Source organism: Pseudopipra pipra, chromosome 19, assembly GCF_036250125.1.
Source record: "Pseudopipra pipra isolate bDixPip1 chromosome 19, bDixPip1.hap1, whole genome shotgun sequence".
Taxonomy (NCBI): domain Eukaryota; kingdom Metazoa; phylum Chordata; class Aves; order Passeriformes; family Pipridae; genus Pseudopipra; species Pseudopipra pipra.
Window position 1 is genome coordinate 8,208,902 of NC_087567.1, and position 23,590 is coordinate 8,232,491.

A 23,590-nucleotide genomic window follows, 5' to 3' on the forward strand; every position below is an offset into this window, starting at 1 on the left:
TTATATTTTTAGACATTAGGCTGTTTGTTTCAAACTTAATTAAAAAAAAGGCATGTTTGATATATTTTCATCATGAAATAGTTTATCAAAGACTTTGGGACAGTCTCATGAAAATTCACCAGGATGTACAAAATGAAAGGCTCGAAGGAAAACTATGAGTTAATTCATGCTGTTTCGTAAGTTTGGGTTTGGAACTCCCTTTTATTGAAGGCTGGTTCATTTGGCTGACTGTTTTTCTGTTCAACTGCATGTGTATATGAACTGATGGACAAGAAGAGTATTTATTGTTCATTCCTTATTTTGAATCTGCTTGAAACTTTGATTGATAAAATCTAAAATGACCTGTCTTCACTTTGCCTACCATGGGTTCTAGTAGTTGCTCTTATGTAATAATGAAGGAAAAAAAAATCATGCTGCAATTATTACTAACCTTTGCTTTCTTCTTTCACTCATTTTTGCCTTTCCTCATTTTCCAGTGTGACTGTGGCATTGAGACAGAGCTGGTTCCAACCTCTGGTACTTATTTTTGGTTCATTAATTTTTGGCAAACAAGGGACACTTAATAGGTCTGACGTTCCTGGCTAGGTGGTGATTGATCAAAAGTCAGCACAGTCAATGTTGTTATTTTTTCCAAACTTGTAATAATGTTATTCCCTAAGAGCCCACAAAAACAAAGCAATTAGGCTGGCTTGATAGGAGTGATGGTGGCTAACCTGGCATCAGAAGTGAAGACAGCAGCTTTCTGGATTACCTTTCCCCTATCTTAAGTCTGCTGCAGTCCAATTTATAAAATGGGAAGGTAATGAGTGTTGTATTTAAAGTACATTATCTGCATTATGCCAACTGTGCTCTTCAGGAATGTGACATTGTGAAATGAGATTTCCACACACCTACAGGAATGAGCAGACACTGTATTTATTAGCCTAGTAAAAATACAATCTTATATCAATAACACCCAGGCTCTCTCTCCATTTCTTCCTGTTTGTGTTGTGTGTCTGTGTCAGCCTTGTTCTGAGCCACTGTTGCCAGGTGCACTCGCCAGAGGCTGCTCAACTGGAGCTGTGAATAGCAGCCAAAAATAGCCAGCCCTGAGCAGAAGCCCCAGCCCTCAGAAGGTGCCTGCAGAAGGTACACACAGCTATTGCCTGCTGGGGCTTGAACTTCTCCACTGGAGATGTGGTTGTGACTGGCAGGGGCTGTGGAGCTCTGTCAGCTCTCTGGGCAGGCTGGTTACTGAGGATCTGGGTGGGAACTTCAAATATTCAGGTTCTAAGCCAGCCTTGGGCTGTGGAGTACTGGGTACTTTTACTTAGCCAGTACCTTTCTTGTGACTTGATTTCCCCATCTCCGAAGCAGAAGGGTGCTGCTCATGAAATGGAAAGATTGGATATTCCAAGAAAAAGCCATTATTGCTGTTATTGAAAGGGAAAATATCCCACTTGGATTGATTTGGGATTTCATGATGTCGGTAATACACTTCTGAATAAGGTGGTGCTGCAGGTGTTCAGTGGATGATGTTCACCTTTGCACAAATTAGGGACTGTTGAAATTGTTTATATAAATGTGCTTTGTATACATTTCAGTAACTCCCTTTTGAATCTCTGAAAGAATCTCTGTGGGTGTTGATCAGGCCCAGAAAATTGAACAGCTGCCAAAACTCTGGCAGAACTTTTTCCTTCATTTGGACATGGATGGCAACTTAGAAAATTGAGAATGTCCATTTTGGCTTTATCTCAGCAGGTTTAGTGTCCCCCTAATTCTGATAACTCTGTTTTGAGAAACTGAGGTTTTGAGTGAGCCCCTAGAAGCTCTGCTTCCAGGGTTAATGGAAACAATCCATGGGTCTGGTACCCACTGAAGCAGCTCTGGACTGCCTGCTGCAGCTGGTAGACTTCCAGGAGGGGTCAGAAAAAGGAAAACTCACCTTTGGTTAGGAATACAGTTGGATAACAAGGCATGGCAGCCTGAATTCTCTGTCAGAGTCTTCCTCTATAACGACAGACACAGCAGGACATCGCTTTCTTTGGATGGCAATGTCTGACTCGTTCTCCTCTGAGCCTTAGTAAAGCTGAACTGTTGGTGCTTCAGAGAACCAGGGAGCTGAAAGATCTCTGCTGAAGTCTGAGCTTGAAAGGAGTAAAAGACTGTTTATGTGTTATTTGAACTTCAGGAAGGAATGAAAAAAATGTTATCTAACTGTAGTGCTGAGTCATCTGAGCCTGGAAAGTGTTAGGAGCTGCTTAGGTCAGCTGAAAGATTGAGGAGGAAAACACTGACTCAAGTATTTTCTTGTGTCAGCAGAGGGTCCCTGCTGCAGTTTGGGCTCAGATTTAGAAGTGGAAATCTGAAAGGGAACATTATAAACAGCAGCTGATTTTAAAATAGCCTCATTCCTTTGCTTCTGACAATTGCATAAAGTTGTAGGAAATCCTGCAATAGCTGTCCCTGCTAATTTTTCAACAAGCAATATTCACATCTCAGTTATTTTCTAGCCTAGTTACATTACTTGGTGCTTGTTTAAGAAAACCCTGGTTGTACATTCTTTCCTTAGATTGGCTTCATCTCAAGCACAAGTTTCAGATGCACCTAAGATGATTTAGAAGCCTGATCTGACTGAATCACTCCTGAAATTTAGACCTGCCATTCATGAAAGTTTTATCTGTGGGCTATTCCTAAAATGAATCAGGATATAATATTTTTTGTCTTCTTTGGCTGAAGGTCTCAAGAACCTTGTAAACTTCTAAATTAATAATTTCATTCTATCTAAGTGTAAAAATACTTATTGACTGTCCCCCCATATGATGACATCAGCATGGCTCCCCCTTGGTTACAGGAACATCTCAGGAATTTTCTGACCAAGAGAGTGTGTTGATGGAAAAGGCTTCAACTGGGGCTCTCAAGGCTTCATTTATTGCACTTTCTGCTGTTATTCCTGTGAGCTCTGCAGACCAAGACCTTTATTTTGGGCCTTGAGCACAGTTTGGTGTGAGCCTTAAAACCTTGCTTCTTTCTCCATTATAAAAGGGTCTCCTCAGGCTCCTCTTTGCTTTTTGCTTTCCACCTGAAATGGAAGAGATACTTCACTCCTCTGCTCCTTCCAGCTACACCTGCTGCATCTCCAGCAGGGCAAGGTCTGTTAAGAGTTGTAAATAGCTCAGCTGTGAGAGACTTTTCTTTACTTAACTTGTGAAATGGTTTGTCTTCTACCAGTTCTTTGCGTGAGGTAAAGGAAATAAAGATTTACAGCAAAATAGGGAATTTTTGGAGTGCATTGGAAGATCTTTCATTCAAACTATGGGGTACAGTGAAATTTCCCCCGGATTCCCCTCTCCTCCCTCTTCCTTCAGTTTATTATCTATCCAGGGGACGAGAACAGCCCCTCACTGGCTGGACTTGTCCATAGAGGGTCAATCTTAAACCCTTGTGACTGTGATTATTTTGTCTCCTTGCTGTCCAACACTGCCATGTGAATGAGGTCATGGTGTTAAGGGATTGTAGGCTGGCTCCATAATACCTTCACTTTATGTCCTAAAGGATCTCTGGGATCTGAGCCCTGTATTGGGGGACTATTAGGCAGGAATCTTTCCTTTAGATCTTAATGACATTGTTGGAGTTATATCCTTACACGCTTTTGTCTTTAAGTGATTATTTCTTCCCAATAGTACAAACACTTTGAATGTCAAGATTCTGATACTGATTCTGCAAGGAGAGTGGGGGGCAGAAATCAAATTGTTGATTTCAATTCCAAAAGGCAGTGCCCTCTTATAAAAGTTGTGTTATCTCAGATCCCAATGTGGAAAAATGAATCAAGGCACTTAAACTTTTCTTCTGCCACTGTGTTTAACATTTCTTTCTTTTTTCTCTAAAGTGTCAGGAAGTGGTGCTGAGTTGGCAGCAGTATACACCATCCCAGAGGAGGCTGTAAAGTAAGTGTTAAAAATGTTTAGTCCTGTCTATAAAAATGAGTTTTACTGAACTTTAAAAAAATTAGTAACAGAACTGCCTCTTCCAGCAGTTTTTGTGGTTATTAATAGATGTTAGTGAGTTAATTATTTTCCAATGGACATATAAATTCTTATCTGAACTCTCTATCCAAATTGAATAGTTACCTAACCTTAGCTATCTGGTAAAATTTCTGTGAACTCCTTTATATAGAATCAAAATAAATTAGTAGGCTTGTGGGAATGATTATTGATTCATACAACTGAATCTTGAGAAGTCTTCTCTTTTTGATGGAGAGCTTGCCTTGAAAATTCGTGTCACAATTCATCTGTTCACTTGTTTTGCCACAGAAGGTATCTCACACACTAGAATAAATTTAGGAAGCTGTGTTAGAAAGATGGCCCTTCAGTAGAATATTAGAATTATTTCTTGTTATTCCTTTATTATTTAGACAGTTACACTGTTTCTGATCCTCATTGTCAGCATGATAGTGCTAACATCAATAGTGTAATTTAATTTATTGAAGGGAATATCGTATCTGTCAGGAGTATTTCAGCCTTTGCTGTTCTCTTGGTAAAGAAAAATTGAGGTTTTTGTCCTCTTATTAAAACATAACTTCATTTTAAAGGAACATCTCCCTTTTGGACACCATGCTATTCATGACACCGATTATTTTACAATCCTTTTCCATTGCTGTTGTGCCCTCACAGGCTTATTACCAGTATTTTATAGTTTTTCTGTGGGTTCAAAATGCCACTGGAGGACAGATGACACACTGCAGTGTCCCCTTACCATCTAAAGTGTTGCTCTGTGCTCTCAGGTTGCCTTCCCCCAGCAGTTGCACACTATCCACTGTCAGCTGCCCAGCTATTGTTTCTTGCCCGCAGAAGCTCCGGGACTGGGAGATGACAGAGCAGCCACACTGCCCGTGCTCGGGGAGCAAGAGAACTCCAGTGGTGACATAAATTATTGGAAGAGTGTTCATCCAGGGAATTGCAGGCAGACAAAGCAGCTCTGATGAAATGCATCCCCGTCAAAGACAGTTTGTTTCAGCTGAGGCTTGAATAACAGCACAAGTGAAAAACAAAGTAGCCTGGAGAGGGGGAAAGTGAAGTGGAGTCACTGTACGTAAGTATTTTCAAATAATTCCTTACATAGTTCACTTATCTGATGAGCAGATTACTGTCTGTGTTTCTGGACACAATTTTTCATCTTTGAAGAATGAAAATTGCATTTTCTTTGCTGTGATGCACAGGCAGATTATTTCTTTGCTGTTCTCTGAATACTTAAAATATTTTATACGAAGAATGGAATTTGAAATATCTGTAGGGGAGAAAACACTTTTGTTTTGCCTTCCAAGTATATGCTGATATTTTAAACCAAGTATATACTGATACTTTGATGTGTGGTCAATACCTTTTCACAGGACATACTTATAAACAAGTAATGGTCGTATTTAAGACTCAATGTTTATACTTTCCATTTACAGAACTGTTTATATTTCTACTGTTTCCTTCAAGAGTCAGTTTAAGGGAGGGTGTTAATAGTGATAACTTACCTGCATTTACACCTGAGCAAACTCAGTACTAAAAATTGGCAAACTGGAACGAGTGTGCAGAGAGTTTTATGACAGTCTGAGACAAACTGTGGTTTTTTAATGAAAAGTTCTTCTTTCCTTTGGTTCTTCCCAAAAAGGTGCGTGTTTGGTTGGGATAACTAAAGAATAAGTAAATTTGGGAGTTACCAAAAGCTTTAGGGGACCAGTTTTGACTGGAACAAATCAACTCCAGCCAATGGAAGATGAAGGAACCTAATTAAGATTAGGTAGCATTGTGCTACCAGACTCAGACTGCTATGACACATGGAATAAAAAGGGATCATTTGGATTTTCTGAAACCTGGTTATTAACCTGCAATTATTTCTCAGTGTGTTTTCCAAGCACTCCTCATTAGCAACGAATTCAAAGCTCATGTTCCTGCTGTAGCAACAGCCCTTCTGGTTTTTAGAACATTTGTGGGGAACTGACACTGCAACAGGCTACATTTTTTTCACGTCTCATAAACTGATTATGTCTTTTTGAAGTGAAAAACAGGGATATAACTTAGCCTGAGTCTGCCTTCTCTGGAAGAAATCGATTTGGCTCTATCTTGTCAGAGGCTCCAGATAAATAGTGATTCATGTAACTAAATAGTCTCCTGGAGACTGCTCCTTCTGATGGAAGAAACTTGGCCTGCACATGCATGGTACAGTTTAATTGACTGCCTTGGAAGTAGCATGACATTCTTGTCTGTACTCTTTCCACATACTGCATGAAGTGGTACTGATTTCTTTTTTTAAAGACTGTTTAATGGTTTTAAGCTCATGATAAAGAAAGTCTCCAAAGAACTTACCTAAAACTTCGTTCTGAGCTCAATACAAGCAATGACAGAAGGGCAGCCAGTAATTCACTGAGGAATTAATGCCCATTTCCTTTGTTTTCAGTGTGATGGCATGTCCAATTACTCTGAGTCTTTACTGCTAATCTCAACAGGCCCTCTCTTGCACTTCTTGCCTTTATTGTTCCTACAGCTTCCCTGGTGTAGAGTTAGTGGATGATGCTATCAGATGTTATAAGTCTAGGCTTTTACAAGTATTTTCTGCATTTATAGAATAAAGTGAGGAGTCCTTGTTCAGCCAAATTGAATGATGACGGGTAATTCTCCCTGTCATTAGAGCTGACTAGAAATCCTTTCCCCTAAAATCAAATCAGTTTTAGTGAAGTTACTATGAAAACTACAGCTGCTCTTTTTAGGAGGTTTTAGGACAAACTTGGTCTCCCCCCCAAAAGAAGATAGATTTTTGTTTCAATGAAAACTTATTTCCCCATAGATTTATGACTGAAAAAAGCTCCTATATAAAATAGTCTTAATCTTTATCTGTTAGCTATATTTATGATATTGGAAAAGCAGAGTGAAAGTCACCAATAAGTCAGATGAAAACATTCTGCAGCCTACAGCAGTTTCTGTGCTCCATGGCCTTTGAGTTGCCTGAAGAACAATTGGGGAATTGCTTTAGAGAAGTCATAAATTGTTTGGGGATTTACTCAACAGATTCTAATTTTGGATGAAATATGTGATTATGGAAGCACATAATAAGCATTCTCTCCTACACTCACAAAGAGTTTTATTTTCAAATCACTCTGTGCTACAAATACTCAGATTCTATTGCACTGTATCAGCCCCTTCACATGCTCCAGTCAGGCTCCAAAACAGACTCCTAAGGAAGAAGTGATTTTTTCCTTCTAAACAGATAAACAAGCAGAATTCCTACCTGTCCTACAAGCACCACTGTCCTTGTGACAACTGCTCTGCAGTGGTGCTGGCTTTGTTCCATGGGTTACATCTTCCATCCTGCCTTAAAGCACAGAAAAAGAGGGAAGAGCCCAGTCATTAGGACTTCTCCACAAGAGGTGGAACCTTTTTCTCATGTTCTGTTGAGGAATGAGCAGACCAGGCCTGATGGGAGCAGCAGGTGGGGATATTTGGCCAACATTCCACCCAAGCTTCCAGCAGACTGACTGAATTAAGACCTTGGCTATCTTGAGGTCCCAGCCCATAATAAGGACCTTGGTGACAAAATGGGAAGAAATTATATCAAAACATGGCAAGGATGAGAACATTCTAAAAATTTCTGAGCCATGGTAAAACCCACAAGGTGCTCTTTTCTTAGCTAAGGAAGCAGTTAAAAGGTTTATTGCACATAACACTTTTTTTTAAAGCACTTTTACAATCATTAGCAAAACTATGTATCAATTGGCACTGCTCCTTGGTGTCCTTCAGTAATGACAAAGAGGTAAAACAAAAGCATGGAATTAAGTGGAGAGATCCAGAGCACTGATTCATGCCCTTTATATGTAAAAAGCATGCCCTGGAAAGTTCATATTTAAATTTTCTGAAAGCATGAGTGAATTTTCTCCTGCTCTTGTCCTTACCCTTATAGAGTAATTTTCAGTGGCTATAAAATGTGGTTATTAAACCTAGAATGTATCTTCTGCAGTGCTATTTCTTGTCCATATATAGATATCAAGACAGCTACAGATTGCTTCATGACAGCCTTTTGGTCCAATGAATGTGTCAGTAAAGGAAACCAAGCATTTCTCTTAATAAAATGGTTTTCAGCATCCTTGAGGACACATTAAGTGATCTCTTTAGAAGTCATATTCAGTAAGCTAATTAGCATGATCAGAGTGTGCATTCCTTCCTTATGATTAACTCCATGGCTCCAAAAGGAAAGCTCTAGGTAAAAGTCTTACAGTGACACTAAATACATAGATTCCTATATTCTGTATTGGAATGCATGACACACTGGCTACAGTTTTGAATAACTGTTTCAAGTATTTTGAAAGCAGCAAGGACATAATTCAAGTTAAGCTCTCACTTTCCCTCCGCAGAAATACACAGGGCATTAAACAGCTTGGGCAAACAGTCTGGAAAGTTACATTGCGGTTCAGCTTGTTACACTTGGTGCTTTATGTGCAATGGTGGTTTTTACTCAGAGTTCTACCCAGTAGAGCAGGGACTTCAGCTTCTTTATGAAAACATGAACATTTGCAATACCTAATCTTCTTTATTGTGATAATCTCCTCGCCCTGAAGCAAAGATGAAGCCTCTGTAAGTGACAAGGATCACTCTCATCACACTCTTAAAAGTTTGATATTTAAGAGGTTAAGAATGATACAATATTAGGTACAGCAAAAATATCACTGATGATTTTTAATTTTTTTTAAAACTGAGATATAAGTGACATGACCTATTGCTGATGCACTTGCATTAAAGTTAATTGGCACAGTGGTGTTTTCCCAGCACCCACATGAACACTGCTCCATAGGATTGTGCTCAGGGTAGAAGATCAGCAGTGATGCTCAGCTTTGCTGTTCCCTATGAATTAGTCTAATCTCAGTTTAGCTGATTGAACTACAGGTATATTATTGGAAGACAACAGCCTTTGGTGATATCATTTTGATTGTAGTAAGATGGAAACCCAAATGTTATAATCCTTAGAGTCTGGGACTGAAACAGTTCAGTGAGAGGGTGTCATTTAATACTGCCCACAGAGTTTAGGTGAGGAGTTCTTCAGCAGAATTGCACAGCTTAAACATTCTGTTTTCCTCTATGTCTGATGTGCTGAACTGCCTGCCTGCTCCTCTTCCTTTGCTTGAACAGATGTCTTCTTTAGCTGTGATGAGATACATCAGTGTAGCTCCCACTGATACTCTGATTTCCATTTTATTGCTGGCTTGTATCAGTTTATTGATCTGTCTCCATTTGGAGATCTCTCCATGTTTCCATTTGTCAGATGGTCATTGAACCACTTCTAGCTGAAGCCATACACTGAGACAACTCTTTAGATTAAACTCTTTACTGATTTTGAGCCCCCAGGTTCATATGAAAATGAATGGGATTTGGTAATTGAAAGATAAGTTTTGAAACAAAAATAGGAATGTGCTGTATGTTGCAATTTATTGTACATTATAAAATGATAAGCTTTCTAAAATTAGAAGATACTGTTCAAGTAACAGAACAATGATGCTTTATTCGTAAATAATGCTAATTATTAACTACTTAAAAGGACAAAATTGCATTTTTTCAGTAAAAAATTTTTATTGATATATCTGGCATGATGGCAATGTAATTAAAAAAATAAGATTTTAATGAAAATACATATCTCCATCCAGACTTCTGGTTACTGTGCATGTTCTGCCTGTGGTCATGAACATCTCTTTAAAGGACTAGTACACTGGATGAATGACCACCATTTATGTATTAAAGATGACAAATTTAAAAAAAAAGCCCAACCACCAGATCAGTATACCAAGGGGGGGGTTGCTATTAAATTAAATCTGGAATCAGAACTGTCCTGGTTGTTTTCAGCACTTCAGTACTCTCATTTCTTATTTAAAATACTAAGCTCTACTTAAATTTTATCAGAGAATGCTGCTTTATGGGGGTCTGTAGGTACAGATTACAGTCTCTGAAGTTTGTCCCACAGAGCAGAGAAGGGGAGAATGCAGTTATATGTTCCATCTTTACTACTGCATTCCTTGGAAGGTTCCAGATGTTTACCTTTATCTGACTTTAGATTTTGTGCCGTTGTGGTTGCTGGCAAGAGCAGTTGAATTCTTTCATGCCTGTTGCTTTAATAAGGAATGTGAAGCCACATATATAGTAACACGAGAACACAACAGTCTGAAGCACAAATAATCCCTGATGAGATGCATATCTTGAGTAGGGATTAGGAATGCTTTGCACCCGATTCTTTATTTGGACTGTTACTCTGAAAAATTCCAAAAGGGGGCAATCTTACCCTCTGCCTGGAAGTCTATAAATATAATTCAACTGAGAAAATACAGCACACTACTTTCTAAGTTCTCATTTACCTTAGAAAACTGAAGGTTAGCACAATGGTAAAAGCAACTTTTAAGGGCTTGGGTTTGTTTCTGAAAAGCAGATTTTAAAAGTGACACTGGATTTTCAAACTTTATTAACTGCAGTAGTATGAATACCTGTGCTCACTTTCAAATTGAGATGGTTAAAATCATCTGATGCCCTTATAGTGAAAAATCATGTTGTTGAGAGGGAGAAACATTAAAAAAAATTATACACTGAAATTCCTCTTGGATATAAGTCAAACATGCTTGTGATAGAAATTTAGGGAAAAATAGAATCCTAGACTCGCCCTCCTTTACCAGCTGATTGATGCTTATTAATTTGAGACAAAAACTGTGTACACACTTGGAGGAATGGAAATATGCCTTTGTAATTTCTTATCTTTCTGTAGTGAAGCAGGAAAAATAACCTGTAGCCATGTGCTTGCCACTAATTTGTAGCAATTTTTAACTATATAGAATGTTTTCCTTAAGGAGAATGCCTATTTCCTTTGTACATGCTTTCCCAGCAATGTGTTGTTGACCCGTGTTTTGTAATTCGATGGCAACAATCATTGAACTCTGCAAAATGAAAATATTTCATGTGTATGATATATATGCATCTACTGCACACACACACACCACCAAATAGTTTTTAAAGATATTAAAAAGCTGATACTAAGCCAATATCCTTTGGTTGAACCAGATGGATGTTCAAAAGGAGGGCTGCAGGAATGTGGTGAGGACCATTCCTGCTCTGGACTGTGTGGCACAGGATGCTGCAGTCACAGCTCACACTTTTCTCCAGGGACCAACTCCCTGAGCATCCTGTCTTGCTCTAAGACTGAATGTCTGCCACATGTTCATGATTCTGGCATCTCACTGATAACTCTCTGCCTTGGAAATCCCCTCACCTCGACTAGAACAGACCTGGCAGCCAAAGGAGGTGTGGTGTTTGTCACAGGGCAGGTGAGAGCTGAGCTGGGTGGAAGGAGATGGACACGTACACCTGAGGGGTATCTTGGCTTTATCTTAAATTTATAGAACACTTCTGATGTTTTAAAGATATTCAAATTTTTGAGAGCCATCTGAATGGTGATATTTATGAACTGAAACATCATTGTTCAGAATTTCTCTTTTTACCTGAGGCTGATCCCCGCAACGCTGGGGCTGCGAATTCCCCCTGATAAGGCCAGATCCTATAATGAGTCATTCCTGCATGGAGTCTGGCTAAAGCTGGCAGATTACTTGTAGTTAAATGAGTTTCAGTTTGTGATGTTTGGAAGCTTGGGCTCCAGTCCATATGGTATGAATAAAGAGGTACAGACTGTCAACCTGTGTATGCTGCAGTGGCTCTGACCCCTGATTCACAGCCAAGAGTGAGGCTGCTCCAGTCACAGCTCCATAAAGCGTTATGGTTAAAGATGTTTTCGTAAGATGTAAATGAAGCTAAAATAAATTATGGCACCACTTTATTTTTATTGTGTTAAGCAGTATACATAATAAATTAATTTTTTTTTTTTTTGCCTTGCTTCACATTCATATGATGTGGACTATTTTAAACCCAGCTGAGGTTTTTTCCCCTCTGCAGAAGATGACCATACCAATTGCCTCACTATCTGTTTACATTCTGGAAAGAGTCATTTGGGATTTTCTCTTTCTGAAATAAACGTTTGCTTATGGATTTTTTTTTATTGTCACATCCATGGCATTTTTAAAGTAAATATGAGTACAAGGTTTATATTATTTTAAATGTATATTGTATTTGTCTTCCCAACACTGTGGTTTTTAGTACTGTGAATAACGTAGTATGGAGCCAGCCTATTAAACAGCCTGTTTTTGTAAGGAAACTGTTAGTCCACCTACAATATTCTATTGCTTACTGTGTTCTTCCAATATGCTTAGCATTCCACAACCTAAATGATCATTTGTTGAACAAATTCATGCTTTTATTAGTCAAAATACAGAGAAAACAGAGCCCCCCTGTTTCAAGATATTTGCTAATGCACGGTTAATTATCACATATAGCTTACTATAATTCATTTTACAGGGAGACCTCCTGCAGGTAACATACTAGCAGTTTATGAAGCAAAATAACCTCACTATAGATTAGAACTGTTTCACTACTGGTCAGACAGTTGCTGCTTCTAGGCCTTCTCACTTCACATTGCTAATTTGAACAAGGCTTTATTTTTATATTTGTCAGCAGCAAGACTGTAGCATGGTTGTTAAACCTCTCCCAGGCCTAATTAGAGTAGCAATGCTCGCATTCATAATGAATCTCGTGTCCTGGGTTGGAGGAGGTAGCCGTGGTGCTACAGTAGCTTCCTGGCAGACAGTTGCTGGCAGGTTTAAGGTAGCTTGTGGCTTGCAATATTAAGTGACTGTTGAAATTCATTGACTCCACTGCGGCTTATGTGTCTAGATGACAACAAGTTTACACGGTTCTTTTATAGTTACAGCAAATGGGTCCATTTAAATATTTATTAGGTGATTATGGTGATGTGAAATGGAAAAAAATTGCAAAGTACGGTATTGCATGTATAACTGTTTTAACTGTTTGTACAAAATGGGCCTGTGGTATCATTCGAAATTACAGCATCTTTTTTTCCTCATAAATATTTATAGTGTATCAGTAGCTAGGAATGCTAATTTATTTGCATTTTGTTTCTTATTTAATTTGACAGCCTTTTGGGTAGCCATTAAAGGCACTCACTCTGATTTGAATGAAGGATATTTCAATCAGCAGTTGAGTGGCATTTTGATTGGAGTGGGTGAAGTTCAATTTTAGGAGTTCTTTTCGCTTTATGAGACACAGAAAGGAGTATTACCTGTGTGTGCTCGATGATGGGAGCACCCCCAGAAGACCTGCTTCTCTGAAAATCTTACTTCTGAGGAATTATTTGGCATAATTGTTGCATTAAATGCAGTCAGCTTCTTTTATTTGGTAGCTTGTCTGGCTTAATCAAAGTGAAAATAACACAAGATCCAGGTAGATATTTCTGCAAAAGATTAGCCAAGAGTTTTTGTAAAATATGAATGTGACTTGGATTATAGAACAAGGTATCTCAGGTATATAGCTAAAAGGATTAACTGAAGACAGAAAAAAAAATCCAATTCATTGACAGCTTTGTAGCTACTGTTTACTTTTTCATAGCAACAGAAGAGATGGAAGTGAGTCAATCTCACTCAAGGGCATGAGAGAACATGATGATGATATCCAGAGGTGTCAGAGCAAATATGTACATTGGAAATGCTCTCAGTGGTGGCACAGAAAATAGTTATAGTGAAGAGAAATCAAGCATAGTACAGTAAATTCAGTCTGAATATATGTATGTGTCTATATCTACATGTAAAGTTAAACATAGCTTGAGAGACTTGCTCTTTGTAAAGAGAATAATTATCCTTCAGCAGCCTCACTCACGACGCTGTTGCTGAACTTTGCTGTTGTTTAGAAATTTAAATTTGCTGCAAGTGGGTGGCAAAGCTTTCTAAATCTACATCTTATAAAGAACAGCAATCAACAGCAGAGATAAATCTGAATTCAGCTCGTCAGGGAAGTGTAACATGTCATTGTCAAGTAGAGGAGCGAACACCAGCTGAAGTCATTTGGCTGTTTTGAGATATTGAACAAAGTGTATCCACAGGTCTGACTTGTTCTCTGCTAACTCTCTACAAATACTTCCTTTCATAGTTTCACACCAATTTCAGCAGGCTTGGAAAACTTCCTATTTTCTCCTGTGGAAAAATTAATTCTTTATTGGGAAAAATTTTGTCAGTTGTACTTGAGGAAAGTAGTCACACAGCCCAGGAATATTGAAATGGAGATGGAGAAGTTTCATACTCCTGAAAATGAGATGAGTTACTCTTCCAAAGAGAACAAGAATTCTAGGGAGTAGAATGGAGACATGAAGCTGAATCAACTCTGCCACACTGGAATGTCCACAGGCTTCCTTAAGATTTGCTGCAGTATGTCCAGGATTGGGATTTAGTCTATACAGCTCAAGTCTGGCTGACATTTTGTTACTGCATTAATGCTTATTTCATTACCAAAAGTAAGACAGCAATCCTATAGGCATATGTTTAATGCTGATTTTGGTTCAAATTTGGTGCCCATGCTCAAAGTTGAGAGAGCTGGTGACTGAAGGATAATACTACAGTACCAGTAATGAGAATTCCATATCAGTGCTCAGGTGAGAATGGCTTGTTCAGGTTTTTTTCTGCTATGAGAACTCAAAACCTTAGGGGGTGAATTATTGCATTAATAAAGTGTCTTTGTGATTATAGAGATATTTACCCTCAGGCTTAAGGGTGAATATCTCTGCACTAGTTTTGAGTGAAGTTCTATGATGCCCAAGATGGGAAGTTTAACTTGCAGCTCAGTGTGAAGGCACCTGAGTGTGAAAGGAGGACACTGAAAATGTCTGTATGTTGGGCACCCACAACAGCCCTCGGGCCTTGCACTGTCCATCTGATGCTTTTCACAAAGTCTAAATTCATTTAAAAGAAGACAAGGTAGGAGGGAGGAAAGAACATTCCTTAGCTTTTTGAGTCTGGAACTTCTGTCCTCTGTTTTGCTCAGATTTTCCAGTGAGATCACTTCCTGAATGGGGCGTAATGAATGAGTGTTCTGAAGGCAGGTCAAGAGCTAAGTGTGCAGGAACGGTCCAGTTTTGCAGTGTCCCATCACTGGCAGAACTGAACTTGGTTCAGGTTTTCCAATAAGCTCAGAACTGTCACATATGCAGCTTGAATAAGATGAGCTAAATTCTATATATTACATATACACTTTTGTCCTGAAGAATCTGTGGAATCAAATATTTGATGTGTGTGGGGGTGTGTTGTATTTGCATTCAATGTACAGTTGACTATTCACCCAGTGCTGTGCCTTCTCTACCTCAGTTTTGTGCCACAACTTGTGACATCTTTCCTCAAGATAGTGTTAAATATTTCACTTTCGAGAGATTTATGAAGTTCAGTAGTTGAAGCTGATACGTTTTCTACACTTGTCAGAACTGTTACAGGTCTATTGTTATAATCCATACATATTAATTTTAAAAACACTGCAAGGTGTACTGTTTTCCCTACTGAACTAATACAGTAAGACAGAAATCGAGTTCCAGAGAGAGGTATTAAAATCTGTCTCTGAGTACGAACCAGTGGTCTCACCACTCTGCTGACAGTCCTTGTGACACTGAGGGGTGAGGAGATGCCAAAAAAGCATGGAGGTATGAGACAGCAGCACTTGCTGCAGATGGCAAAATAAAGCTTCTTTTTACAGTGTCAGGAGAAATCATTTTATACAATCAGCAGTACAGTAAACTACCTTCTGTCTCTGTGCATGACACCGGGAAATAAAAATCCATTCTTCAGCTGAATGAAAAATACGAAGCCCAAGTGTCAGGATCTTAGCACTGGGACAAACTGGAAACTTTCCAGTGGAACATTTTTCCCTCAGCTAACGCCGGTTCACCAAAACCTAACACGTTGCATGAAAATGTCTATTCCAATGAAATTTTTGATGGAAATGTTCTTGGCCCCCTGCCAACTCGCCCGCTTTTCCCAGCTCTCAGCTCCCCGGCATCTCACGTGGAACGGTGCCAGAAAGTCAAGTTTCTCCACGTTCCTGGCCTGCTTGGCAGACTGCCAGGAGGGATGGGAGTCTGGGCTCCCGAAAGTGGACAAGAAACCTTATACATGCACATACAACCCTACACTTACTCTCACAGGTCATTTAAATCCATGTCAGTTCATTCAAACTAAAGGGTTGGTTTTGTTTTGTTTTTTTTTTTTACATAGAGGGTCTTTTAAATATGACCCTCCTATGGAAAATTTCTCATGTCGGACTTTTAATTCCAACTCGCGACTGAGAAAGAAAAAAAAAATTGAGGAATATGAAAAATTTTCCTTACAAGGGGAATACTGGTTCCTGTGCGACTGCACGTTGCACTATTGTCACTGAGGCTATCAACAGCTCCATCTGCTTCTCCTTTTCATTGCATAACGAGATCTATATTTGTAACAGGTACGGTGTTTACACACTTAGCCTTAACAAAACAAGATAATATTTTTAGAGCTTTTGTAAATATTTATTTTAAAAATTCCTCTTAAGCCACCTTATATAAGGCAGGCAATCTTTTCTTGGTCACTAAGTGGACTGAGGGGATAGAGAGTTTCAATGTTTTTGGCTGAATAATAAAGAGAAAATAGGCACATATACTGAAATTCTGGCTGAGAGGGCCCTGAAGCAGGAGCACTGTAATGTACTTTTCCATAGCCTCACTTCATGCACTGCAAGCTGCTCAGTTCCTTATTATATGTAAGTAAATAAATAAACTTCAATCACACTGTGTTAGGTAGTTTCTGACTGGGGGGATGTGTTCACATCTGGGACAAAAAGTACTTGATTCAAGTAGCCATTAATGAATTCCTTTTCTGACTATTCTTAATACCTTGGATTAGCATAACAAAGACTCTTTAGGACATCAGTAGTTAATGCAGTTTATTTTTAAATTGAGAAGATGGGATTTATAGTAATAGATACAGTTCTTACTATTTCAGCGAGGAAAGGTTCCTGAGTAGAATTCCACTTCGGTGTAAAATCGCTTTTTTATCATCAAATCTGAGCCTCACTGCCCGTCTGTCAAAGAAGTGTTGATCTTGTAATAATAGGAAACTGGTCATGTCCTGTATAAGATGCTAAAATTTCTATTAAACAGAGAAAATTCCTGTCTTTGTTAAAATAAGGGGAAAAAACATCGATTTTTTTTTTTTTTGAGGGGATAATTGTGTAGCAGTGCAGGAGGCTGCACTTTCACAAATGTGATCTGATGTTGCTCCCTCTGTCTTTTTATTCTGAAGTGATAAAGTGCAAATGATCATCAGAATGTTCCTGAATTAATGATAGCATTACATACCCAAACATTTGTAAAAGGCTTAGATAAAGCTCACTGTTAGACTCACTAAACATTAATTTGAGGTGCTGAAGAATTTTATTGTGCTGGGAGTTAAATTTGAATCCTCTAAATGTGCATGGGTTTGCCCTTCTTGTACTTACACTGAAGAAGATTCCATGGCTTGCAAGCAGCAGAAGAAAGTGGGTAAAGAATTTATTGGCAGAAACTTTAGTTTGGTCCTAAAAACTCTTGTCTCCCTGGCTGTGGCTGCACAGAATCCCAAGGTCCTTCCCTGGCATCAGCCTTGGCATCAGTCTATCCATGAGAAGGAGAAAATGGGATGAGTGTGTGTGTATACCCAGCAGGACTGAGCAATTCAAAGCAAACCTCTGAAGGGAAAATAATAAATACAATCACCAACTTTTTAATTGGTTTCCAATTAAATGTTCCTTGCTAGAAATGATGCAATGGCAACCTGTATGTTACCTTGCTTTCTAATGCCCCTAAACTGAGCTCTCAGTTGCCCCTCTCTAACCTCCTAATCCTTTTGCAGAGGAGAGCAGAAGGGCCTCTCCACAAAGCAATCCTGACTGCTTTATTGGACTCATTGGGGTGAGAGGAAGAAGGGAGGGGGTTTGCAGCACATATCACACTGCAAATACAATTCAACATGTGCACTGAAGTGACAGCTGAATTCTTCAGGTCTTTATGTCACAGAGTCAGTGCTGAACTATGGTGTGTAAGCAAAGACATCTCATATTCATTTCTGACTGGAGTTCTCTAAGAGGGGGGGAAAGTCAGCCCAGCTCTCTGGAAAATAGAACACTGGCCCTGACTCCTCTCTACCTTGCAGTAAGTGAAGCTCGGCTCTTTACCACAACACCAAACTGGCCTCCCTCCACTATTCCAGGCTCTCACAGCTGCTCTCTGGCAGAACAAGAAAATTCTGTTTTCCGTATAGAAGTGCATCATCTAAGGTTTGAACTTTTGTCTGTTCATTCAGACATAATGTAACACATTTCTCTGACTGTTCTCTGGATGTGCTAAGAGCCTCAGAGAAGGCTGTGCTTGAAAATTTCTATCTGAATCCAAGTCTTTGACCATTTCTCTCCCCGTAATATTGAGGTACTGAAACAAGTAAGTTCACGGAAAAAAAATTGCCCTCACAGTATTTCAGCGTGCTGGTTTTGGTGCCAGCTGAGAGAGAGCAAGATACAATTGTGTTGTGCAGTGCATGTTGTGCTATATGTTTGCATAAGGAGGCTGATTTTCTTCATACAAACAAAAAGTTTGAGGTTACACTCAAGGTGCTTCTGTTCTCAGTGTACCAATCTTCCTGACAACTTCTATTAGTTCCTCAAGTTGCAGGAGCTCAGACTAGCAGGGAAATCACCCTTATTCAGAAGTACACATCCTGGTGTATTCTTTAAAACCAGAGATGGACAAAGACAAGAAACAGGGACTCCTAACTCCATATGCTGGATTGGGCTGAGCCCAATGGGCCTGTGTAGAAGGTAGATTCTCAAATATTTGGGGGTTCAGGAACACGGTCAGTGCTGGACCTGGAAACTCAGAGGCAGCAGAGCAGAGCAGCTACAGAAATCAGAGCTGTGGATTCAGGCTTGGATTTTTATAGGAGCCTGTGTAAGTAAGGGCATCTCTCTTCTAGTCCATCATGGATACCTACTGTAAGTTTTATTTCTTGCTATTGATCTCTCTCCATTCGCTGCTGTAAACTGGACCTGATTTCTTGGTCTATCTCTCTGTAACCATCTACCTTGACCCCCGAAAGCTGATTGCAATAAGTAAATTAAACTCTGTGCAGTGGTGTATTGTCCCATCAGATGGCACAGATGAGTTCTACAGCCTCCTTGGAGTCACCCAAATCAACTATTAATAGCTGCTTTTCATGTAAGAATTCCAAGGCGGTTCAGTTTTCCTTTGGTCGTCAGATATTCCGGAGGGTTTTTTTTTTCTTTCTTTACGAAATTGTTGTGCTGTTTTCGGTACTTAAGAGACAGACTCCAAACGAAGCAGCCATTCCTAACCTATGCAGACAAAGGGAGTGGTTCCCTTAGCAACAGGAACCATGTGGAGGTTCTCAGAGAGCTCTCTTTTCCCCCTACTCGTGTTTTCTTTTAACTCAACATTTTGCACAGCATCTTGCATGGAGACTCCGGCAGCTGGGCTGGAGGCAAACAGTTCTTCCAGCTCTGGCTAAGCAGTGCTCGGAGGGCAATTGTTCCACGCTCATCAGACAGAAAAAATGATAACCATGGGTAAGTGAACTGGCACACAATCAGAGTTCATGCTGAGGAGGGGGAAAGTTTCCTGGCTGGCAACCAGAAGTGGCCAGCACTTCCCAGTAGGGCATGGATGTTTGAAACAGGGGTGCTGATGTGATGCTTGCCTTGTTTACTGGGAGGGTTGCACGTCTGCATTTAGCATTTCAGGGGTTTGGGAACATTAGCACAACTGGGTTCTGATCCTTAGCCTGCTGCTGACTTCTTTTCTAGCCCTGAACATCTCACCTCTCTGTTTTCCTTTCTCATCCACCAAAAGGATATGAGGATATGCCATGAGGACCTGGAAAGGGCTGTAAAGTACTGTAGGAATAGACCAGATTGCTTGTGAAAATCATGTTTGCTTTTGAAGTTGGTGGCAAGGTGTGCAGAACCTGAGATAAAGTATTGATCTTCTATTGCAGATTTAACTGAATTAACTTTTCTGTAGATAGATCTCCTTGCTTTTCTTCATAGTGCACAAGAGGTGTGTGCATGTAGTGTTTGTACATGTATGTCTATATGTAGAAAAATTTGTCTATGCTGATGTAGAAATAACAGAAATAGAGCAGTTTATTTCCTTCAAAATAGCTACAGCATTGATAAAGTAGTAGCTGTGATTCAGTGAAATCTAGCATACTGTAAAATAATAAAATTTAATTTTTGCGTGTATTGAAATAAATACTTCATCTGCTGAACCTAAAGTGTTACGTATTATCAGAGCTCTTGCCAGTCTCAGTTAGAAAAGCCTAATACATAAACTCCCTAAGTCTGTAGTCATTTGATCTAAAAAGAGACATCTGAATTATTCCAATTTTAAGTCAGTTTATTTTGTGGGGGATGAATTAGTCTCTCAGTTCTTCCTACTTTAATGTACAAAATTCCTCCAGTCACAATTTTTCATCATATTTGAATTAAAATTCGGGCACCCAAGTCCATATTTTGCCAGAGGATGCAGCACACTGACCATTTGGGTGCAGGCTCCCTCTGGCTGCACCCTCACAGACGAGTCTCACAGTGTCGCAGTGGGTGCATTTCCCACCACAGGCAACTTCGGGGTTCGTCTTTCAGCTGTGACACTGCAGGAAAAAGGAGCTGTTGGTGCCTGCACACCCAGAGCAGCTGCACAAGTGTCACACACCACCTCTCCTGGGGTGTGCTGTCAGTAATAATGTCCTGTCCTTACTTTTCCTATTCCTCACACAACACTAACCTGCAGATCACTTGCTATGTGCTTGTCCTGCTGAGCTTTTCCTGGGTGATCAGAGGTTCCAACAGTCACAACACCCCCTTTTGCGTGGGGATTGACAATTTGTCTCTGAGCTCCAATTTAAATTAAGAACAATTGCCACGTTTGCACCTTTATGAATAATATTAGCTTTTGTGCTTGAATAAAGATGAAGGCAATAATGAGTCACTCAAATTGTTTCCCTTTTCTGTCTGTGCTTATATTTCCATCTTTTTATACCCTACTTCAAACAATATTACTGCTTGAATCAGTGACACCAGCTAAGGTACAGGATTAAAATATTGTACATTTAGTAAACAGTGTTTGAGTTCCTAATTACAACTTGGCATGTACATTTTGCAATATGTGAAGAAAATCCTGGATTTATGGTGTGTGGGGGGTTTAACCAAGGATTTTAAGTCATTGCAGATTGATCTTCTTAATTTCTTCCCCCGTCCCCATTTGGTGTCTAGTTCTGCAGTTCTGCAGTTTTTCCTTGTTTGACATTTACATTTTTGGGTAGAGTTTATTTTCAATTTTCATTCAGATGAACAAAAATGTCAGTACTTTTGCCAGGCCTGCTGGTAGAGATTTTGTATGAATAAACCACTGAGAGCACTTTTAGTTACTTCACATTTACTGAGCCTGTCCTGTTATCAGCATTAGTTATAGTCTGCCTTTCATCCAAGCATTTGAAGTGCACTGCACACGTAAATGAAGCCTTCCCAGAAATCTGGAGACAAGGAAGTAACACCAAGGGATCACTTCATCCAGAAACTAAGTAAATAACAAGAATTCTAATAATATAAAGTGCTGCATATCTTAGAAAAGGCAGCAAAGATCAAATGTAGAATAAGCAGATCAGATTGATGACAACAGCTATTTCAATTTCTTAATGCTTTACACATAGGACACATACGTATACACTAAGCTGAAACAGGAGAAAAAGTGGAAGTTAGTCTTAAAGATTAAAGAAATGAATGATGATTGACCTATAGGAAGAGTTATGAGAAGCTGATTTATGTGGCTGGCAGCCAAGGAGTTGGCAAAGTTTCATGCTTTTAGCAAGAGGGATAATCTCATACAGATCAAATATCAGGATCTTACCATTTTTATATAGTATATGGTTTTTCAACACCAAGTAAAAGACAAGGCTTATAATGTGGGTAGTTCTTTGATCAATCTGATTTACTCATTAAAAGATCAGCAGGTATAAGTCCTCCAAGACACCTCTAGATAAAAGACAGATCATATATCAGCTTGTGCATGGCTCATGGCTTTTTATAGTGTAGCCCTGAAAAGTGGACTTGTGTGATGGTCTGGTGTGGTGCTGCCCCTTGCAACCTGCTTTCACTTGTCTGATTCCTCCCTAAAATCCATCACTATTCCATGAAGGTAGGCAGTGGGCATCCTCTTCTGTGAAAGCTTTTCAGCATCTTTTGCTGGAAGAGCCAGAAAACCTAGGAATTGTGAATGGTCCTTACACAGGTGTTTCCAATCCTAGAACAGGTCTGCCTTTTTCAGAGAGCCTTAAAGGATTTGAGAAGCCAGGACTAGTCACCACCAACAGTGTGTGGCTGGAGCTGCAGGCTTTATGCCTGTGTCATCAAAGTCCTGACTGGGGACTGTCTACTTTGCAGAGTTTGTGTTGTGACCAGAGAGATGTGTGTGGATCAAATACTGATCAGTCTGTGGGACTAATGGCCCAGCTACTTGCTTGTATAGATGGAGGCTCTGAAAGCAGACAGATCATCCCAAATCTTTCATTGCCCCAACATCCCACTCAGTCATGTTGTATCACTGAGCCAGCTACAATTCCTGCTGCAGCACATGTAAGAGCAGTGTGCTCTGACTGACAGAGGGAACAGCAGCTGTGAAAACACTGCAGCAGTGGGCTTAGCTTGTTCCAGGTTGATGAGAAGGCAAACTCTCCAAAGACCCCCGAGAGCACTCTGGTTTCTAAGGTGTACTAAATCCAGGGCTTTCACATCTTCATTGCTGGTGTCACCCTTGCTGTGTCATTTAGGACAAAATTTGCTATAATCACATTATGTTGGCTTGATGTGTAGGCACTCAGGCACACTGAAGAAACAACTGGAAAGTGTTGGAGCCCAAAGATTTATTTTACTGAAAAAAGCATATTCCCCAGCAATTAAGATGTAAAACTAACAATGTGATGTGTTGAAAAACGTAAAGGCAATGAGCAGCACAATTCTGAAGTGCAAGAGTAGGTGGGACATCTGAAAGTGTTCAGGAAGGAGTTTGGGTAAACAAACCTCACCTCAAAGCCTTTTCAAATTCACAAACATCACACATACAAGAAGCCTTGGATTAATGTTTCTTCTCTCCTCCTGAATGTTTTCAATACAGTTTTAATGGATCACCCTATGGAGAATCAACATTACTTCCTCATGCCCTGCTTTTATTAATTCTCTAGCCATGGGATTTGTGGAGCTGTTCTCTCTTCTTCCTATGACAAGCTGGTTTTACTTTTTCTTTTACCTGAAACAAGTCCATCATTGATTTTGCAGCCTGCTTTTGTGTCATCTTTGAGCCTGTGCAAAGGATCATCTCATAGAATATTTGGATTGGGATTTTTCTGTACTAGTAAACCTTGAGAGTTTGGAGTGCATTTTGGAGGAAGGTCCTGGAAATTCAGTATGAGCTTGAAGTTGATGTCTAAACTTGCCTTCCCCAGAGACATATCAGAAATGCATCTAGAGCAGCTCTGAGGTCAGGGTTAGTGTCCTGCCTTAAGGCAGAGGGTGCACTGGGAAAGATGGAAATCTGCAGAGGGATCCTAAAACACTCTTTGCTAAATATTTTAAGGCTAATGTCT

General features: G+C 39.6%; 1 protein-coding gene across 3 annotated transcripts in view; it reads left to right on the forward strand.

Moving 5' to 3' along the window:
- ANKFN1 (ankyrin repeat and fibronectin type III domain containing 1) overlaps positions 1 to 23,590 on the forward strand; it is a 132,226-nt gene that overhangs the window by 1,527 nt on the left and 107,109 nt on the right. For 2 of the 3 annotated variants that reach the window (XM_064676039.1, XM_064676038.1), the window contains exon 1: positions 19,245 to 19,520. The gene's annotated coding sequence lies outside the window, so the exon portion shown is untranslated. Of the gene's footprint in view, positions 1 to 3,868; positions 3,927 to 4,829; positions 5,071 to 19,244; positions 19,521 to 23,590 lie in introns of those variants that run through there. The other variant, XM_064676040.1, reaches the window with a different exon arrangement.